The following is a 6,409-nucleotide window of genomic DNA, read 5'->3' as shown; positions in this document are numbered from 1 at the left end:
AGTTCCAGATGTGAGAGGCTACTGCCAAAATCTGGTCTGGGCTGGCAGCAGGCTCGAGGAGGTAGATTGGAGTCCGATGTGAGCTTCTATTGGCCAGGCCTCATCCAGGACAGAAGATGCAGCAGTGGCTAACGTGAGCGTCTATTGCCAGGACCTGGGTTAGGGTGGCACCCTCCACTAGCAGGTGCAGTAGTGGCCAATGTGAGCATCTGTTGCGAGGACCTTGGAAGGTTGGCAGCACTTGTGTATAGGTTGCACAGGTTCTGATGTGAGCATCTGTTGCCAGGACTCTGGACCAAGTTGGCAGCAGGTACGACAAGGCAGAGTGGTTTCTGATGTGAGCGTCTATTGCCAGGACCTTGGCCTAGGTGGCAGCAGGTGCGACGAGGTTGAATGATTGCCGATGTGAGTGTATCGCCAGGTCCAGCGCCAAGGTGGCAGGAGGCGTTAATAGGTGGCGCAGTGGTCAATGTTAGCATATACTGCCAAGACCTGGGTTAGGGTGGCAGCCTTCACGAGCAGGTGGAGCAGTGAGGAATGTGACAGTCTCTTGCGAGGACCTGGCCGGGTGGCAGCAGGAGCAAGGAGGTGGCACAAGTGAGTTACTATTGCCATGAGCTGAGCCTGTGTGGCAGACAGTGTTGCGAGCTGGCGCGTTAGCCGATGTGAGCACCTATTCTAAGGACCTAGGTCAGGGCGTCAAGATGTGAGTGAATATTGCCAGGACCTGTGCCAGGGTAGTTGCTGGCGTGAGGAGTTGGCGCAGTTGCAGATGTAAGCGTCTATTACCAGGGCCTGGGTCAGGGAGATGGCGCAGGCTGATGTGATTGGTTATTGCGAGGACCTGGGCCAAGGTGGCAGAATGCACAAGGAGGTAGCAGAGTAGTTCATATGATCGTCTATTGCCAAGACATGAGCCAGGGCTGCAGCAGGCTCAAGGAGGTGGAATGGTGGCTGATGTGAGCATCTATTGTGAGGAACTGGGCCAGGGTGGAAGGAGGCACAAAGAGTGGGAGTGGTAACCAATTGGAGTGTCTATTGCCAGGACATGTGCCAGGGCAGCAGCAGGTGAGAGGTGGTGGAGCGGTGGCTGAAAGAAGTGTCTACTGCCAAGACCTGGGCTAGTGTGACGGCATGTGTGAGGAGGTACCGCTTTGTCCAATGTGCAAGTCTCTTGCAATTACCAGGGCCAGGGTGGCAGCAGTCATGATTTGGTGGAGTAGTGGTTGATGTGAGCGTCTGTCGCCAGTTCCTAGGCCAGGGTGGCAGCTGGTGTGACAAGGTGGCATGGTGGCCGATGTGAGTGTTAATTGCCATACCCTGGGCCTGGGTGGATGCAGGTGTTGGGAGGTGGCGTGATGTCAGATGTGAACGACCATTGCCAGGCCCTGGGCCAGAGTGGCTGCAGTTGTGGGGAGGTAGAGCAATGGCCAATGGGAGCGTCTATAGCCGGGACCTGGGCCAGGGTGGCAGCAACGTGAGGAGGTGTGTGGTAGCCGATGTGTGTGTGTGTGTGTGTGTATCGCCAAGTCATTTGCCAGGGTGGAGGCAGGCAGGAAAGATGGCGCAGTGGTCGATGTTAGTGTTTATTGTCAGGACCTGAGTCTGGGTGAAAGTAGGTGTTCGGAGGTGGAGCGGTGGCTGATGTGAGCGTGTAATGAAAGGACCTGGGCCAAAGTGGCAGAAGGTGATAGAAAATTGCGTGGTTGCCGATGTGAACGTCTATCGCCAGGTCCTCTTCCAAGATGGCACCTGGCGTGAAGAGGTGGCATGGTGGCTGATGCGAGCGCCTATTCTGAGGACATGGGCCAGGGTGACAGTAGCAAGACTAGGAGGAGAGGTGGCTGATGTGACTGAATACTTTCAGGACCTGGCCCAGGGTGTCAGCAGGATGGAGGAGGAGGCCAAGATTAACGTCTATTGACAGTATATGGGCCAGTGTGGCAGCAGGTATGCGCAGGTGGAGGCCGATGTGAGCCTCTATTGCAAGGAACTGTGCAGGGCGGTTGCAGGTGCAAGGAGGTGGCCCGGTGGCGGATGCCAGGGCCTGGGCTAGTGAGACAGGAGCTGAGGGGAGATGGCACAGTGGATGATGTGAGCGGTTGTTGCCAGGACCTGGGCCAAAGTAGCAGAATGCACGAGAAAGTGGCACAGTTGTTGATATGATCGTCTGTTGCTTGGACCTTAGCCAAGTCAGCAGCAGGCTGGAGGAGGGGGAGCGGTGGCTGATGTGTGTATCTATTGTGAGGCCATGGTGGAAGCAGGTAGGAAGAGTTGGAGTGAAAGACAATTGGTGTGTGTATTACCAGGACATTGGCCAGGGTAGCAGAAGGCGCGTGGAGGTGGAGCAGTGGCTGATGTGACTGTCTATTGCAACGACCTGGGCCAGGGTGACAGCAGGAGCGAGGAGGTGTAGCGTAGCTGATGTAAGTGTCTAATGCCATCACCTGGACCAGGGTGGAGGCAGCAGCGAGGAGGTGCCACGGATTATGATGTGAGTTCCTGTTCCCATGACCTGGGCCAGGGAGGCAGCCGGTGTGTGGAGGTGGCACAGTAGCCTATGTGAGCGCCAATTCTGAGGACCTTGGTCAGGGCGGCAGCAGATGTGGGGAGGTTGAGTGGTGGCCAATTTGAGCGTCTACTGCCAGTACCTGGGCCAGGGTAGCAGAATGCGCGAGGAGGTGGAGCAATGGCTGATGTGTGTGACGATTGCCAGGCTTAGGTACGATTTTCTTGGGAAGATAATGGAAAATAAAATTATGCACGTAAGAATATGTGAAAATATAAATACAGAAACCATGCTTTAATAGGATTTGTGTGTGTGTGAACAAATGTTGAAATAAGAGTAAAGATCCATGGAATGCAGTACCAAATGTTACTCTGTTAACAAACCCAGTTCTTTCCTTTATTGTTATTCCACGATGTGTTTGTGTACCTTTGTGTATTTGTGTTTCTCCTGTCTCTGTTTGTTTACCTAACAAGATTTAAGTTGTAGAATTTTTGTAATACTAAGCTACATTCACTATGGTGAGGAATATTGTTATCCTCAAATATAATTTGCATTAATAATACGTTAGTTATTTTTTAAAGATGGTTAGACATTATTTTTGAAAGCTATTCTGATCTTTTGTGTGTAACTTGTAAGAATTCATTTCAGTGAACACGTTTCTGTTGGTCATACTATATGCACCATATGTGAGAAGTTGGGAATGTTAGTGTTTGCACGTGTGTTAATAATTCGGCAAGGGACTGGTTAACAGCATTGCTGGTTCTATGGACAGGTCCAAAATCTTTGTGAGCGCATAGGTGGTGGTTTAGTGACTTTCTATATTGTCCGCAAGACTCTTCGATGGTGATTGTGCACCTGCGCAGCCGCAACAGATGGTTGCTGGCCGTCTCTACAAGGACTGCAGTGAATCTGCACCCTTGATGCCCCACCAATACCATACTCTCTACCAGGACCAGAGTTGGTCTGCTCTGTGATGACTTACCTACCAATATTCTTCAAAACTCGAATTACTCTGTTGTGAGTTTGCTCTGTTAAGGGCCACTACCTGTCTGCATTTTCAGTGTCAGCTCTGTCTTTCCGTTGGAAGGTCAACACCACTTCTTCAAGACTGCATGGAAATCCACTACTTCCGTATGTATCTTCTTTTACTGCATAGACTAAGAGAGAAAAAAAAGAAAACTGTAATTACTATTCTGATGAATGATCAAGACTGTCTTTATGCGAACAGTTTTTGCTTTTTACCAACATTGCATCAATAAGTGTGTGCATTTGATATCCTTGTTATTGTAATTATGAAAAATTTGTAAGTAGGCTGTTAATGTTTTCTTTATGTAAGTAGGCTGTTTATGTTTTCTTATTGGCAACGTTACGTAGCGCTCTATATGAAAATCACTGGCTGTGCTGTGTGCAGTCTGTGGCTAGTTTGCATTGTTGTCTGCCATTGTAGTGTTGGGCAGCGGCAGCTGGCTGTGAACAGCGCGTAGCATTGCGCAGTTGGAGGTGAGCCGCCAGCAGTGGTGGATGTGGGAAGTGAGATGGCGGATTTTTGAGAATGGATAATCTGGAAGTGTGTCCATCAGAAACAGTACATTTGTACAAATGGATGTCATGAACTGCTATATATGTATTGACTATTAAGGTAAATACAGTGTTTGTTCTCTATTAAAATCATTCATTTGCTAACTATGCCTATCAGTAGTTAGTGTCTTCAGTAGTTTGAATCTTTTATTTAGCTGGCAGTAGCGGCGCTCGCCGTATTGCAGTAGTTCGAGTAACGAAGATTTTTGTGAGGTAAGTGATTTGTGAAAGGTATAGGTTAATGTTAGTAAGGGCCATTCTTCTGTAGGGATTATTGAAAGTCAGATTGCGTTTCGCTAAAAATATTGTGTGTCAGTTTAAGCACAGTCATGAATAATTGTTCAAAGGGGACGTTTCATATGTCGACCCTTAGCCGAGGATACCTCACTGGAATCTTCTGATTTTTTCTTGTAGTTTGTGTAATTAGTGTAGATTTTGTTTATTGCTAGCGCGTAATTGTAGAGAGAATCTCCTTTGTAGTTGCAGCCTTTCATTGTTGTACAGTAAAACAATTGTGGCATGCATGTAGATTTGCACCAAGTATTTCGCAGCTGCGCTTGCAATTAACGAGATATTATTTTCAGTGCTATGTTAATGTGTTCTCTTATTGTTGCTCTTCAAATTGTGTTTTTCTGTGTTATCGTGTGAAATATTGTGACAATAATGGCGTGTGAAAAAGGTAACACTAGGCTTCAAAGTAAACTGAGAAATATTAGTGACAACGAGCGTAGCTTATCAGCACCACTGTGTAGTGAATTAACAGACATTCGAAGTAGTAATTTGGTAATTGTGCATAGGGAAATGGAGCGGGTGCCAAATAATGGTGTAGGCAGTGAAACAGGTAGTGAACAAGGAAGCATTATCGATCGATCGGTCGGCAACAGCTCGCCTCAGGAATCCGAAATGACAGAACACAATATTGCAAATACTGTAGACTTAGGTTTTGGGTCCTCACCGTTTTCTCAAATGAGTCAAGACACATTTTCTGCTTGTCAAAATGTGAATGTTGCCGGTGAAAATGCACTGCCAAAAAGCATAGAGAAACAGATTCCAGACACTAATACATTATTACTGCAATTAATGCAAAAAATGGAACAAAATCAGAAACAAACACAGCAACAGTTAGACACAATGGAACAAAATCTTCAAAAGTTAGACACAATGGAACAAAATCTTCAAAAGTTAAACACAATGGAACAACACCAGAGACAAACACAGCAACAGTTAGACACAGTGGAACAAAATCTTAAAAAGTTAGACACAATGGAACAAAATCTTCAAAAGTTAGACACCACACTTGAACAAACACGTGAAGATTTAACTACTGAGTTACATAACATCGAATCGGAATGTCAAAAAGTCTGTAATGACGTAAAAATACAAATTTGTGAGCATTTCCAACCTATTTTTTCGCGTCATGAAAATGCATTACAGAATCACGAAGCAGCCATAAAAGAACTGCAGACTATTGTTCATGAAAATCATGAGACCTTGCAAGCTAAAATGGACTCAGTTGCATCTACCGATTCGGTTACGCAACTTGCAAAAACTCAGGAAAACTTAACGGACACAGTAGAAAGACACATGGAGGAAATTAGTTCATTATCAGAAAAAGTAGTTGAACTTTTGGATCAGCTAAATAATTTATCTACGAAGGTAGATGATAATCTGAATGACACAAAACAAGTAGTCTTTAATGACACAGAAGAGTGCGAACAAATTAGGAAACTGAAACAAAATCTGAATCAAATTAATACGCAACACCAAAGAGAAATCCGCGAAGTACAAGATCAGCTGACACAGGTAATACAAGAATTACGTATTTCAGAGGACACTCGCACTCCAATACGGGAAGAGGGACATAGAAATACGGAACAGCCACAAAATAATAACACAGGGCACTTCGGAAATTATGAAAGAAATTGGCAAGGTACACCGAATTTTGAGATGGAACCGCCGAAACAACGTAACAATGACCGACATGCGACTCGCCGACATGATGATTTTGACTATAAGCTGTTAATTACTACACGTAAATTCAAAACGTTTAAGAATTCCGCCAACGACATTCATCCACAAGCGTGGCTCCATCAATTCTCTCATTGTTTTCCTCCCAATTGGTCATTAGAGCACAGATTAGAATTTATGTGTGGCTACTTAGAGAATGAACCAGCTGTAAGAATGCGATCGGTCATTCACGATTGCCACAGTGAAGGAGAATTTTATCATGCCTTCCTCTCAGCGTATTGGTCTCAAGCTACACAAGACCGAGTAAAACATAGCATCATAATGATGAAACGTTTCGAACAATCTGAATTTTCC

This window comes from Schistocerca piceifrons, chromosome 10 (genome assembly GCF_021461385.2).
Source record: "Schistocerca piceifrons isolate TAMUIC-IGC-003096 chromosome 10, iqSchPice1.1, whole genome shotgun sequence".
NCBI classification, from domain to species: Eukaryota; Metazoa; Arthropoda; class Insecta; order Orthoptera; family Acrididae; genus Schistocerca; species Schistocerca piceifrons.
This window is presented reverse-complemented; position numbering follows the sequence as displayed.